The sequence below is a fragment of the Hylobates moloch genome, unplaced genomic scaffold, assembly GCF_009828535.3.
Source record: "Hylobates moloch isolate HMO894 unplaced genomic scaffold, HMol_V3 SCAFFOLD_20, whole genome shotgun sequence".
NCBI classification, from domain to species: domain Eukaryota; kingdom Metazoa; phylum Chordata; class Mammalia; order Primates; family Hylobatidae; genus Hylobates; species Hylobates moloch.
Genome location: NW_026652295.1, coordinates 42,100,265 through 42,116,437, shown reverse-complemented (window position 1 = coordinate 42,116,437; position 16,173 = coordinate 42,100,265).

Below are 16,173 nucleotides of genomic sequence, written 5' to 3'. Positions count from 1 at the left end.
CTCCCAGCAAGAAGGGCCCCTTCCCCCAGCAGCCCCCTGGGCCTGGGCTGGAAGCTGGGGCGATGACCTGGGCCCCCCAGGATGGTGCACAAAGATAAAGCCAGTTAATGATTGGCCCCCTGATTGGCCCCCTGAGAGCTGAGCTAAGCTCCAATTTGTGAATATTTGTAGGGACTACCAGGCACCAGGCTCTATGCTGATTTTACAGGAGGTACAGGGACATCTAGGTAAGGCAGTGGAAAGTACAGGGACTTTGGATTCAAAGTCCCACCATCCTCCCTGCTGTCCCAGACCCAGAAGTGCAGGGCATGGGGAGTGGGGAGGCCTCCCCTCAGCTTCCAGGATCGGCCTGGCCCAATAGCCTCGAGATATTCAGGGAAGCAGGCAATTAGTCAGAGGATATCCATGTCAGGAGAACATCAGACTGTGCTCCTAGGAGTCTTGAGGGTCCTCAGAGATGGGACAGGTGGCAGGAAGGTGTGGGAGTGGGCAAACACAGTACATGCAGTTTTATCTGCTTCATTTATTGGCGCTTCCCTTGGAATTTCATTTGAGGAAAAGTTTCCACTGCTAAAGAAGCTTACTGGCCAGAGGAGCAGAAGGAGGCCCAGAGTTGTCCAAAGCCGGTGCGCTGCACAGAGTCAAGACATCAACCCAGATCATTCAACTCACAGCTTGGGGCTCTTTCTACCTCCCCAGGGCCACTTCATCATTTAATCAGGGCCCAGCACTGAGCCAGGCACCTTTGGGATACACTGGGCTTCTGCCTCTAAGAACTGACTGGCTGGGTGGGGAGCCAGGTAGTGCCAGAGAGGAGGTGTTGGAACTAGATGCTGCATGCATAGGAGTGTGTCGGCAGCTGACCCAGGGATCTGTTGTTTGCTCCTCTTTCCCTAGAGGGGCTCAGCACTCCCTCACTCTAGGCAGTGCCCTGCAGAGGGCACAGCTAAACCATGCCCCACTGGGGTCTCCTGGAGAGATGGTCCCGCCTACATCTCCCTGCATGCCAGCCTGCTCAACCAGACCCATCTCCTTCCAGAACACAGCTGGAAGCATCAGGAGAAGTGAGGCAGGGCATGCTCAGAGCTGCTGTGCCTGCTGCCAGCTTCTCCAAGTTCCAGGACCTGGTCGCAGTCAGCTCCAGCTGTGGGGCACCAGGGCCCCACGGAGCTCAGGGTGATGGCCAAAACATTTAACACCTGCTATGGCTCAGGCACAGTTCACGTAGAGCTGACAGCATATGCCAAGCCAGACATGAACCTCAATTTCTGGATGGTGGAGAGGTCCAGGGTACCAAGTAAGGGACTGGGGTGGCCAGAGAGGCACAGGGGGAACTCAAGGACTGGAACAACAGCTATTTACCAATCAATCAGGAGGCGTGCTGGGTACACCAGGTGAATGTCTGCCCTGCCCCAGTCCACTCTTGACTCCAGGCTGGAATGTGCAGCTCCCTGCTGAGAATGAGGCCTGTCTGGGTCCCTGGTCTGCATGCCTCCCTACCTCCTCCTCTCTTGGAAAGGCCAGGCCAGGACTCCCCACTAATCTTCATGCGTAAGTGTAGCCTACAGCCAACATAGCAGGTACCTCACCAGGTCTTTAGTTCCAGAGGCCAGGCCTGAGGCGGTGGACTCATGGGTCCCAGACACTGTTGAAAACATGGTAGACAAGGCAAGCCCCAGCTCTGGGGTAGAATCACAGCCCCAAATGTCCAGATCATGGACAGTTATGGGTGAACAGAGCATTTTCTTTTCCCTTCCTTCTCTGTCTTTCCTCAGATGTCTCCATCCCTCCTTGCCTCCTTCTCTCTTCCTCCTTTCTGCCTAGCCCCATTGTCCCGGGGGCCTCCTGGGTCAGTCCCATTGACTAAGTGCTCCTCTGTCAGATTAGCTCCACTGTCCTCAGCTTCCTGGAGCCCCCTGGGAAGGTGACTGCTCCCCACTTCCCATTCACTGTCGGGGAGCAAGCCTGGGCAGTGGGGAACAAGCTAGGAGGAAAGATGTTCGTTCTTCACATCCCCTCAGTTCCTTCTAGCCCTCCAAGAACTAGGAAGAACTTGCAAACAGGCATTTCTGTGGCTATGGGACATACTCCTGCCTGTCGGGATGCCAGGAGAGTTGGTACGGCAACTCCAGAGAGAGCAACAAATACAGTGCGGAGCACCAAGCCCCCTCCATAAGACCTTGGCATGACCAGAGGTCTTAAGGAGGACAGAGGGAGGCACGATGAATCTGCCCTTCACCAGCTCTGACTGTAGCCCTGGGGTGGCATCTCCTCCCCCACTGCATTTCCCTCCCGTCACTCATCCACCAACCCCCTGCCTCTCCATGTCTCCTCAGCTTTCCAGGCTGAAGGCTGCAGGGACTACTAAATCACACACACACACACAAACAAACAAACCCCATCTACCACCACCACCCACGACAGGGCCCAACGGAGAAGAGAGAAGTGTTTCCAGAAACCCAGCTGTTCCAGGCAAGCCGACCTGGGTCACAATGGCCTCCCCACCGAGGCTACAGAGAGACTAGGTGTCGGCTGAGCAGCCCCTCCCAACACCACCACAGGAGTTACCTTGAAAGCCCCTCTGACAAATAGTGTCCCTGAAGCCCTGTCATTAAGCACTCTGCACCCTGAGCGGTTCCTCAGATTGCCACGTGTGGGTCCTGGAGGTGAGGACACCTGGGTTCAAACGCAGCCACTGTCACTGATTTGTTGTGTGGCCTGGAGCAAGTCACCGCCCATCCCTGCCTCAGTGTCCTCCTTTCTAGACTGAAAGGGCTGGACTGATTGCTAAAACTGCGTTAGGGCTCCCTGTCTATTGCTGTAGGGAATGGGAAGGAAACTATAAAATGAGAGCTGTGGACACTCCCTCCTGTGGCCTGGCCGACTGCAAGAGACGGGGAAGGACCAGGGAGCACCATTCCAGGACCATCTTTTAGAGATACTATAAAGATTACTCAGGTACAGTTGGGCAGGGAAGCAGAGAAAAGTAAACCCTTCAGTCCATTGTCTGACCAACAGCCTGAGTTTGCCTATTGCCACCAACCAGAACAGCTGAGATTGCAGCAAGAAAAATTTAAATCAGATAAGCAGAGGTCTACCAAACTCATCCTCTCTAGAGTATTTGTGGAGTGATAGCAGTGGGATGTCTTTCTACAGACTTCTAGGCCCATTTCTGGCCTGGATGAAATGCTGGGGAGTGGGGGAAAGGAAGAGAAGACAAAGGAGGAGAAGGTGAGCCAAGATGTCAGCTCCCAGGCACCCCCTTTGGGCGAGGGGGTAGGCAGGGTGCCCCTGCCTGCGATCCAGGAGCTGAAGTAGGGGAAGGAATGTGTCAGGGGTGTGGTGGGGCTGAGCGAGGCGGGAGAATGGAATGAAAAGACTGTCAAGTGGTGATATGAGTGTTTGTGGGAAATACCGAGAAAGACCCTTTCCTGGTGGGAGGGGATGAAAGGGAGTCTCAGCCCTGGGCTCCCCCAGCCTGACTCCAGGGACTACAGAATCTTCTTGGAGCAGGGCCCGAGCCCTCCACTATGACATTAGCTTGGGCAGGGGAGCCCAGAGCCACTGTTTGAGGTGAGATAACACACACCTACCCCTGGCCCCAGGCACTGGGGAGGGTAACAGGACACAGATCATGAGGAGCAAGGGTGCTTCCTTCCCCCGGACTCCTGGGATGCCCAGACCACCCCTGCTCTTCCTCTGGGTGGAAGCCCCAGACCTCTCCAGGGGCAGCAGGTAAGGCTCTAGGGAGACATCTATCCTCACTGTTCTCCTGGCCTGGCCCTGGGGCAGGTGGAATAATTCTGTGACTCATTCCACAGCTACTCCTCCTTCTCTTCCAAACCTAGGAATCTGGGAGATAAGGAGAAGGATGAGCAAGAGAATGGGTCCCCTTTCCCCATACTTTAGTCAAAAATAATGGACCATTTGAGGCAAGGCCAGTTACCTCGATGAGAGCCAGGTGAGCAGGTGTGGTGTTATGCAAATGAGCTTATGCATATGTATTATGAGGAAGGGTGGGTCTGCCCTGCTTACTCCGCTCTGGAGGCCCACACCCCAGCACCGAGTCTTCCAGCCCAGAAAGGTTTGTTAAGTGAGTCCACAGCCTCTGTCCACTCTGGCCTCTCCCCCAGGCTGTCTCCACACTGCCATCCTCGCCTTTTTCTATGTGTCCTTCCCTACCAGGAGTTGAAGATTTCTTCCATCATCTCCCAGGTTCTGCCTACATCAACCCCGATCACAGCCACCTTGGGACACAGCTCCTCACACTTCCTCCCCTCCTGTCCTAAAGCTCCTCAGGGATGTCTGGCTCTCTAGAACGGGGCCACAGTCCCCCAGGGCTGGCAGGGGCAGCCTCCAGGCTCCTCGAAGCTGCCCAAGAGGAAGGTAGGAGGTGGAGAGGGGCTGTCCCGCTGGCCTGGCTGGGTGCAGGTTAGGGAGCCCCTTCTCTGGCCCACAGGAGGGAAGACCCGCAACACCCAGACAGAGGTGGGGGGCCTTGAACCCCCTTCTGCCTGAGATGACAGAACAACCTTGCTGGGCACCTTCCATCAGTGGGCTTCAGATGTAGCTGTTGCCCAACCGTGGCCACACCCCAGACATTCTCTGGAAGCCCAGGGCCCCCTCCTCAGTCAGGACCCCTCCCAGGTACCTCACCTAGTGCCACCCCGAGCCTCTAGAGGGCGAGGGAGAGCAGTGCTGGACTTCCCAGCCTCTGGGGCATGCCCAGGAGGCTTTCTGCACAGGCCCCTGGTCCCTGAGGAGGGGGCACCACACCGGAGGCTGTCTATCCAGACTCACCCTCTAGGAGCAGGGAAGTATGGGGTATAAGCCAGGGCTGGCACGAGGACTGCTTGGATGATTCAGGGACAGAAAGGTAGGCTGGACTGTGGAGGACCCTGAAGAAGGGTAGGTTTGAGTGATGGAAATATTATCTGAGCAATAATATTCAGATAATATGCTGAAATACGCTGTTCATTTGAGTACAGAAAGGAGAGCAATGGCTTGAGCCTCAGGAATCTCTGCCTGACCTTGGAAGAGAAAGAGGCTTCTTGGCTCGCATTGCAAATCGCCATTACCCTCGCCTCATCCAGGGTCGGAACTAGGGAGAGGCAAGCGAGGCAGCTAGGTGAGGACCAAATGTAAGGAGTAAGGAGCTGCGCACTCTTATAAGGGTCATGCAGGTGCAGTGCAGGCCCTAAGAGTGAGTGCCTCCTTAAACACTGCACCAGGCCCCGCCCTCTTGGGAGCCTGCCTGGGGACTAAAGCCGCAGGGACATTTAAGACAGAGTTGGGGTGAGGAGTGGGGTCACTTTTTCACACTGGACCCCTCAAAGGAAAGAACTAGCACCTAACTCAACTAAAGGAGAGTGGGGCCACAGATGAGGTGAAACAGACAACTGTCTTGCCGGCGCCTGGGCTCTGTGTGTGTGTGCCTGTCTGTGACAGTGTCTGTGCGTGTCATTTGTTCATTCAGATTGTGGATCTCCCCACTTCTAGCTATCTGTCCCTGGGCAAGTCATGCAACCTCTCTGAACCTGAGTTTCCTTGAAAACCCATGCTAATAATACCTATACAGGGTTCTTGTGACCTGGCCTGTGCATAGTAGGAACCAAACAAATGGTGGTTTCTATTCCCATTATTATTCATAATATGATTGTGTGTGGCCCCTTCTTTCCCCTGCCTCCTTACATATCCATCCCACTCCAGCCAGCCAAGTCTTCCGACAGCCCCAAGCACAGGTTGCTCATTTCTTCATCCTGGTCTATACAGTGCCAGCCGTGAAGATTTGCCTCTTAAAACATGAAGCCTTCTTAGACCACTTCTGCTCAGCAGTCTCCCCTAAACTCCTAGAGGATGAGCTGTCTGTACCTCTTCATCCAGCCTCAAATGCTGTCTGATGTATTTAACTTTGTAAAGGAGAGTGTGTGTGTGTGTGTGTGTGTGTGTGTGTGTGTGTGTGTGTGTGTGTTTTATCTTTCTCCAAGTGCATTCACAGAGGAGAGAGTATATTTTTCAGTGATCTCTTACCCCATCCAACCCTAAGGACTAATATAGGCCTGCAGGTATAGACATCCACATGTAGACTCTTTTCTTTTCTTTTTTTTTGTTTTTGTTTTTGTTTTTGTTTTTGTTTTTTGAGACAGGGTCTTGCCCTGTTTACCAGGCTGGAGCACAGTGGTATGATCTCAGCTTACTGCAGCTTCAACCTCCTGGGCACCTCAGCTGCCTGGGTAGCTGGGACCACAGGCATGTGCCTCTATACCTGGCTAATTTTTGTGATTTTGTTTGTTTGTTTGTTTGTTTGTTTTGTAGAGACAGGGTTTAGCCATTTTGCCCAGGTTGGTCTCCAACCCCTGGGCTCAAGCAATCTGCCCATGTTGGCCTCCCAAAGTGCTGGGATTACAGGTGTGAGCCACCACGCCCAGTTTACTTGTAAACTCTTTATGAATGAAAATAATAATGGTGACCGGGCACAGGGGTTCACACCTATAATCCCAGCACTTTGGGAGGCCGAGGCAGGTGGATCACCTGAGGTCAGGAGTTTGAGACCAGCCGGGCCAACATGGTGAAACCCCGTCTCTAATTTAAAAATACAAAAATTAGCCAGGTGTAGTGGCAGGTTCCTGTAGTCCCAGCTACTCGAGAGGCTGAGGCAGGAAAATCACTTGAAACTGGGAGGCGGAGGTTGCAGTGAGCTGAGATCGTGCCACTGCATTCCAGCCTGGGCAACGGGGTGAGACTTGGTCTCAAAAAAAAAAAAAGAAAATAATAGTGGTAAATACTGCCTGGGATCATATCCCTACTGTGTGCCTTATGTTATCTCATTAATCCCAACAATAGCCCTGTGAAGTAGCTTACAATTATAAAGCAAAGGCCAGGAGAGTTTAGGTAACTTGCTCACAGTCATACAGCAAATAAGCAATAGCGCTGGGATTTAAACTCAACTCTCTCTGGCTCCAAAACCAGCACTCTTAACCACTATGGCTTGAATACAAGAATGAACAATCAACAAACCAAATTTCCTTTCTGTACTCGAAGAAAGAAATAACCAAAAAGCAAGCAGATATCAGAACTTCAGTCAAATGCTTTCAAGGTTTTAAATCAGAATCTGTTGGGGTTCAAGTTCAGAATGTTCTGCTGTTCATACTGAGACCAGAACCCCCACCCAGTCATTACACCCAGATGGTCTCAGAGGCACCCAGAGGGTCTTGCCTTACTCAGTAGGGTTTTAGACCATTTTTTCAACAAATGGGGTTGAAAAAAATATTCATCCCAGAGTGAGTCAGAAAAATCACTTACTTTGTTCAATTCCCAGAATGTTCCTGTAGACCCTCGCTCTATTTTAACTTCTGTAGGAGAAACTTTTATTTGCTCTCCATTTGTTTATTAACAATTTGGCAACTTTTTGATAACTAAATGGACAACATTGGCCAGTCAGCAATATTACATGGAGTAACTACCAGAAAACCACTCACTGACTCATTTTCACAGGTACTCCCATCAATCCCCAACTGTTACAATAAAATGTTGTCAAGGGGAAATGTATCCCCTTCAGGCCTCCGTTCTCCTTTGCCATCTTCCTTGTGCTGCTGTGGCATTAAACTGCCCTTGGAATCTCTACATTACATTCCCCTCTCTGTGACTCAGTGTCCTTACCTGGGAAATGAGGATCATAAGACCACCAACTCTACAGGGCCATGGCAAGGATCCAACCAGGCAATGTGTAGAAAACACAGCAACTGGCATGGAGGGAGAGCAGAGGAAACATTTGGGGCTGTGGGTGCTGTCATTTCAAGCCTGGTAAAGATGCCCAGAGGCCTGAACTTCTCTAGCTGTGGGAAAACTGCTTCTCCCGGCACGCTTTCCCACCTGTCTCCTAGGATCCATGTCCCTGAGAATCAGCCCTCACTCACTACTCTCTCATCCCTCCAGTCACACTCCAGCCCCTCAAGACTTAGAATCATCAAACTCCATGACTAAGAAGGTAGTGAGAGCTCATCTGACTCAACTTTATTTTTTCTGAAAGGAAAGGCAAAACTCTGCAATGTAAATGGCATGCCTCAAATCACATACCATTTGCTTCTAATTCACCTGCAAAATCCTATACATTCAAAAAGTGGACCCTACACATCTAGGCCAACAAAACCAAATTTGCTCAAAGCATTTTTGGACTTTACTTCCCCTTATGGATTGATCTTAGACTTCATTATACACCAAACAAGGAAATCAATTTCTTAATTTGGTGCCACACCTTGTTTTGGACCAAAAAAAAAAAAAAAAAAAAAAAACGGTGCTGCTATTACCTACTCAGTTTGCTCAGTCTCCTAGGTCACACACCTGGGCACTAAACAACTTTTGGTTATTTCCACTTACATTTAGTTCCCAAGGATGAAGTCTTTTTTTTTTTTTTTTTTTAAGAAGGAGTCTCACTCTTTTGCCCAGGCTGGAGTGCAATGGCTCAATCTCGGCTCACTGCAACCTCTGCCTCCCGGGTTCAAGCAATTCTCCTGTCTCAGCCTCCCAAGTAGCCAGGATTACAGGTGTCCACCACCAGGCCCGGCTAATTTTTTGTATTTTTAGTAGAGACGAGGTTTCACCATGTCGGCCAGGCTGGTTTCAAACTCCTGACTTCAAGTGATCCGCCTGCTTCGGCCTCCCAAAGTGCCAGGAGTACAGGTGTGAGCCAGCACTCCTGGCCAGGATGAAGTCTTGACACCATTGTGGAATACTTTTAACATGATAAAGGCTCCGAAAGTAGCTTATTTGTTTGTTTATCCATAAATTTAGTAAATATCTATTGATACTTCCTTATATACCAGGCCCTGTGCTGGGGGATGGAAATGGCACAGTAAACCAGACTGACTCAATTTCAGAGCATACCTGATCTGTTCTTTCAGTATTATTACATGGAATTGATAATAATAATAATAGCTGGGCACAATGGCGCACACCTGCAGTCCCAGCTACTCCAAAGGCTAAGGCAGGAGTCCAAGGCTGTAGTGCATGAAGACTGTGCCTGTGAATAGCTCCTGCTCACCAGCCAGGGTGACATAGTGAGACCCCCCAGCTCTAAAAAATAAAAAATTTAAATAAAAAAAGCATCTAAAAATAAATTAAAAGACTTCCAGGAAAAATTGGCAGCCTGAACTCTTACATCTAGTTTTCTTGTTCCTGAATCTCCACTTAAGCAAAGTTAGCAAAGACACTAACACTGGGGACAAAATGAAACATCCCAGCCAGGTCACCCTAGTGTGAGGCTCACAGAACCACACCCACATACACTCACATATGCACACACACCTACACACATACATATGTATACTCACATACACAATCACATATACACACACCTACACACATGCACACACACATACACACATACGCACACACACCTACACACCCACATACATACACTAGCATACACAGTCACATATACACACATACCTACACACACATGCACACACACACACATACACACTCACATATACACACACACCTACACACCTACATGCATACACTTATATACATACTCACATATACACAAATACCTACACATACGTAGTCACACACATACACAGCTTCCAACTAGCTTTACAAATCTCCACACCTAAAAATAAGCAAACAACTGAGGATTATGAGACATTTGAGGAAAGCTTCTAACACAAAAGACAGAGGCCAAAACAAACAAAAAATCACTTGAAGGAAGCTGAGTCTACGTAGCAAGAAGAAAGCTTAAAAATAACAACACATTATTATCATATACTGTGAATGATAAGAAAAAATATTGCAAAGATGAAACAAAAACAGAACAGTGTTTTTTTAAAAAACAGAGAATAAGAGAGAGGTCTTAAAAAATCAAATGTGATAGCAGAAATAAAAAATTCAGTGGAAATTTGGAAGATAAAGCTGAGGAAATGTCCATCAAGTAGAGAGAAAATAACAAAAGGATGGAAAGTTACAAGTAACTATGCAATAAAACTACAGGACCAGTCCAGGAGAGACAACAACATCAAAATAACAGGAGAAACAGAGAAATTAAGGGAAAGACATCCTCAGTGACATAATCTAAGAAAATTTCCCATAACTGAGGAATCCCTGAGAGCCCAGTGCAACAGATAATATTTTTAAGTATTATTTTTACATTTCAATTTCCACTGGTTCATTGCTCATATTTAGGAATATAATTGATTTTTGTATACCACTTTTGTGTCTCACTACCATACTAAATTCATTTATTAGTTCTAGTAGCTTCCTTGTAGATTCCATCAGACCTTCTACAGGGTTGATCATGTCATCTGCAAATAATGAAAATTTTACTTCTTCCTGTCCTATCTGAATGCCTTGTATGTTTCTTGCCTTATTACAGTGGTTAGAGCCTCTGGTACAATGTTGAATAAAAACAGTAAGAGTGGACATCCTCGTTCTATTCTTTTTTTTTTTTTTTTTTTAGGAAGGGAACAGAAGGCCAAAAGCCTACAGCACCCAGTATGCCAAGGTGGTCTCCCATCTAAGCACTAACTAGGCCCAACCCTGCTTAGGTTTACAAGATCAGATCAGATGAGATCAAGCACATTCAGGAGAAAATATTCTATCTTTTCACAATTATAGTTTTTTTTTTTTTTGGTAGAGGCTTATTATCAGGTTGTGGAAGTTCCTTTATATTCTTAGTTTGTTTAAGTTTTAAAAATCAGAAATGGATGTTGTGTTTTGTCAAATGTATTTTCTACATCTATTGAGATGATTGTATGGGTTTTTCTTTTTAATTTGTTAATATAGTGAATTACATTGAATTGTTGAATGTTAAACTAACCTTGAATTCCTAGGATAAGCTCTACTTGGTTATGATGTTATTAGTGTACATGTATATACACTAGTACATATATATATATATATATACTAATACACATATAGATGATACAGCATACTACATACCTAGGCTGTGTAGTATAGCCTATTACTTCTAAGCTACAAACCTGTATAGCATGTTACTCTACTAAATACTGTAAGCAATAGTAACACAATGGTAAGTATTCATGTAATACATGAAAAGTTTCAGTAAAAATACAGTATTATAATCTTATAGAATCATCATCATACATAAGGTCCGTCATTGACCAAAATATCATTATCAGTGCATGAATATGTATATATAGTATGTGTATAGGTGATAGAGAGAGTTCAATTATATTTACATGAATTTTGTGTAGAAATTTTTCATCTATACTCATGAGAGATATTGGCCAGTAGTTTTCTGTTCTTGTAGTATCTTTGTTTGGTTTTAGCCTTATCTGATGAGTTGGGACGTATTTCTTCCTCCTGAATATTCTAGAAAAGTTCATATAGAATTATTATTATTTCTTCCTTAAATGTTTGGTAGTATACATCAGTAAAGCCATCTGGGCCTGGATTTTCTTTGTGGGGGAGGCTTTCAACTGCAAATTCAGTTTTTAAAAAATTACATATAAGTCCATTCAAGTTATCTATGTCTTCTAAATAACCTGAATGGAGTGGAGTGGTACAATCAGCTGACTGCAACCTCCACCTCCCAGGTTCAAGCAATTCTCATACCTCAGCCTCCCGAGTAGCTGGCATTACAGGCATGTGCCACCACACCTGGCTAATTTTTGTATTTCTGTATTTTTAGTAGAGATGGGGTTTCACTATGGTGGCCAGGCTGGTCTCCAACTCCTGACCTCAGGTGATCCGCCCACCTTAGCCTTCCAAAGTACTGGGATTACAGGCATGAGCCATCACGCCCGGCCTCTGTTTCTTCTTGAGTAAGCTACCATAGTATGTGTCTTCGACAGAATTAGTTCATTTCATCTAAGTTAGGGAATTTATTGAAGTAAAATTTTTCATATTACTTTCTTATCTTTTTACTATCTATACAGTCTGTAGTCAATCACAGCTTTCATTCTTGATACTGGTAATTTGTGTCTTCTTTTTTTTTCCAGATCAATCTGGCTAGAGGTTTATCAATATTATTGATTTTCTTGAAATAACAGCTTTTGGTTTTATTGATTGTCTCAATGTTCTTCTATTTTCAACTTCATTAATTTTTCTCTGATATTTTTCTTTTTTTAGACAGTCTCGCTCTATCACCCAGGCTAGAGCGCAGTGGTGCAATCTCAGCTCACTGCAACCTCCACCTCCCAGGTTCAAGCAATTCTCATGCCTTAGCCTCCCGAGTAGATGGGATTACAGACACCTGCCACCACACTGAGTTAATTTTTGTATTTTTTAGTAGAGGTAGGGTTTTGCCATACTGGGCAGGCTGATCTCGAATTCCTGACCTTAAGTGATCCACCTGCCTCGGCCTCCCCAAGTGCTGGGATTACAGGCGTGAGCCGCTGCACCTAGCTAAATTTTTCTCTGATCTTTATTATCTAATTTCTTCTCCTTACTTTGTGTTTAACTTGCTCTAGTCAAAGGTTTTTAAATTCATTAAAAATGTTAAACTATAAAACAAAAAGTACAGAAATAATTTTTCATCTTGTGCTCTAAAATAAACTTTTCATTTCAAAATTTCTCAGTAAGTCTGAAAACATGTCCAATTATTTATTCATCAAACATTTATCGAGCACCTACTATGTGCTAGGCACTATTCTAGGCACCAGAGATAGTGAATAAAACAAAGGTCATGCCCTCACTGACCCTATATTCTAATTGGAGATGGACAACAAACAGATAAATATATCATAAGTTCAAATTAATTATGTAGACCAGGCGTGGTGGCTCATCCCTGTAATTCCAACATTTTGGGAGGCCGAGGCAGGTGGATCACTTGAGGCCAGGAGTTCAAGATCAGCCTGGCCAACATGGTGAAACCCTGTCTCTACTAAAAACACAAAAATTAGCCAGGTGTGGTGGCGCATGCCTGTAGTCCCAGCTACCGGGGAGGCTGAGGCAAGAGGATGGCTTGAACCTGGGAGGCGGAGATTGCAGTGAGCCAAGATCATGCCACTGCACTCCAGCCTGGGTGACAGAGCAAGACTCCATCTCAATAAAGAAAAAACCACACACATACACACACACACAAATGGACTATGTAATTTGTTGTTGTTGTTGTTTGTTGATTGGTTTGAGACGGAGTCTCACTCTGTCACCCAGGCTGGAGTACAGTGGCGTGATCTTGGCTTACTGTAACCTCTGCCTCCCGGGTTCAAGTGATTCTCCTGTCTCAGCCTCCAGAGGAGCTGGGACTACAGGCACACGCCACCCCGCCTGGCTAATTTTTGTATTTTTAGTAGAGACGGTATTTCACCATGTTGGCCAGGCTGGTCTTGAACTCCTGACCTCAAATGATCTGCGTGCCTGAGCCTCCCAAAGTGCTGGGATTACAGGCGTGAGCCACCGTGCCCGGCACTGACCATGTAATTTAATAAATAAATTTATTTTTAAAAAATAGTGTTGATAAATGCGATGCAGACAAATAAAGCAAGGTGAGGGGACAGAGACTGAGCAGGTTTTGGGGGAAGGGGCTGTTTCTATTTTAGATGAGGTCAACAAAGGGCTCATTCTGAGTAGAGATCTGAAGGAAATGAGGGGGAACGCCCGGAAATATCTAGGGAAAGGGCATTCCAGGCTGAGATAGAAGCAAGGGCAAATTCCCTGAAACCAGAATATGCTTGTCTTTTTGAGGAAAAGTAAGAATGTCTAAATGGCAAAGGAGAGAGGTAGCTAGGGGCCAAAACATGTAAAGCCTTATAGGCCACTGTAAAAACTTCATATTTAATTCTAAGTGTGGTAGGGAGGATTCTAAGATGACCCACCAAAATCCCCTGCTCCTTGGTTTGCCCCTATACATAATCCCAGGACTGTGAATATGATAGGTTTCACCCCCGTGGTTAGGTTGTTCCATGGCACAGGTGACTCTAAAAATGAGAGATTATCCATAGCCAGGCCTGGTGGCTCACGCCTGAATCATGTGAGCTCAGGAGTTCAAGACCAGCCTGGGCAACATAGTGGGACCCCCCCGTCTACAAAAATTTTGAAAATTAGCCAGGTGTGGTGGTGCACATCTGTGGTCCTAGCTACTCAAGAGGATGAGGTAAGAGGATCACTTGAGCCCAGGAGTTCAAGGCTGCAGCAAGCCATGATCACACCACTGCACTCCAGCCTGGGCAACAGAGTGAGACCTTGTCTCAACAACAACAAAAACAAAAAGAACTCAGTTCAGCTGACATTTTGATTTCAGCCTTGTGACACCCTGAGTGAAAAGCCCACTCACACTGTCCCTGACTTCTGACCTACAGAACTGTAGGCTAATCAATAGGTGTTATTTAGAGGTGCTAAGTTTGTGGTCATTTGTTGCACAGCAATAAAAAAGCTATTATGTTCAATATGATGGGAAGTCATAGATACATAGACCCTTTCTTATGAGTTTGACTTTACTGTCACCCTAATTAGATAGTAAGCTGCCTAAAGGCAGAAACCAACAGTCTACCTGTCTCCTGCACTAGACTGCACCAGGCACCTAGTGGACACACAGGAAATATCCCACAAATAAGTAAAAAAAAGTGTTGATCAAAGGCGAGCTCTTTGGAAAACTTGCCTAGCCTCTTGTACTGACCACTTTGGAGGACTGCTGATATTTGTATAAGTTCTTTCAGAAAAATTGCATTCTGTGTATGCACAGCTTGCCTTCAGTCCTGCCTTGTTTGTGGTGGGGCATGGGGTAGGATGACCTCTCTTTAAACGCAGCATGTTGCACCAGAACTCACCTTCCATTCAAACATGGCTCCAACAGACTTCCCTTTCTGTTGCCACCATCTTTTGGGGACCCAAGTTCTGAACCTTGGGCTGATGCTCAATTCCTCCTTCTCTTACCCTCTCCATAGTCAGAGTCCTGGAGATTGATTTTCCAAAATGCCTTTCTGTAAGTCCTAGCATCTGTGTTTGCACTGCCATCAGCCTATCTGAGGCCCCTCAGCTCTCACCTGCGTGATGGCAAAGGGCTCCCAGCAAGTTTCACCATCTCTTCTTCCCTGTGCTCAATCCGCCTTGGTCACCAACACCTGGCTAATCTCCCTTAGATAACACTTGGTACATGTAAGCCCTTCCTCTAAAACTTTCATACGCTCATCATTGCACACTCAGGTGAGCGGGGTGCCCCATAGTGAGCTGTGAGCGCCTTGAGAGCAAGGACCATGTGTTTAATATCTTTGAGGCATCATTGGTGTTCAACATCCATATGAGGCTGTTGATGGCAATGGTCATGACCATGAACATGAGAAGGATGTCTTTTCTTTTAGGTCAGAGAAGACAGCTGGTCTGTTAGTCTTCCAGGCTCTAAAGACTTAACCAGCAGCAGGGGAAAACTATGAAGTGTGTCCACTCTTCTCTTTAACCCTCTGCCCCCAACTCCTCCTCATCCCTGGGAATCTTGGCCAGCAAGCCTCCCACCCCTGTTATTCCATATCAATGTCAGCTGTCAGATCTTTTGTTCATGCTGAAGAGGTTTCCTTCCCAAGGGTGTTTGCAATTTCACAAGGAGATGACCGTAAAGGAGGCAAATATTAATGGTAGGGTTTCAAGTATCAGCTGCTGGGTGGAGTGAGATGTTTGGACAAGGATATAAAGCTTTGCTCCTGCACCCAAAAACATGTCCCTGCCCATGCAGCAGGACTGATGTTAATAAAAGCATAGCATTGAACACATGACACATGTACCCTCGCCCGACAGGTGGGGACAGAACAAGTCTACGCGGTAGGCAGGATCCGGAGTAGGCTGCTGAAAAGCTCCAGCCAAATGATGAAGAAGAAATTCAAGAGAAGTTGAATGCCCTGTAGATCTTAGAAAAAAAGAACAGTTTTGAAGCACAGGGAAAATTGCTATGCCTTTTTGGTCTTTTTTTTTTTTTTTTTTTTTTGAGACTGAGTCTCACCATGTTGCCCAGGCTGGTCTCAAACTCCTGGGCTCAAATGATTCTCCCACCTTGGCCTCTCAAAGTGCTGGGATTACAGATGTGAGCCACCACACCCAGCCAACCTTTGGTCATTTTTATGTCCCCATCCTCAATACCAACTCTGAAGAGAGTGGACCCCTTTCCACAGGACCGGCCCACCCCCAGGCGTGGATCACAGGGAGGGAGAAGCAGCTTCCAGACTCAGGAGCCCCTCCATCTTCCTTTTGTTCTGTTCTCCCTGATAAAGTGTTGGAAGGGGACCG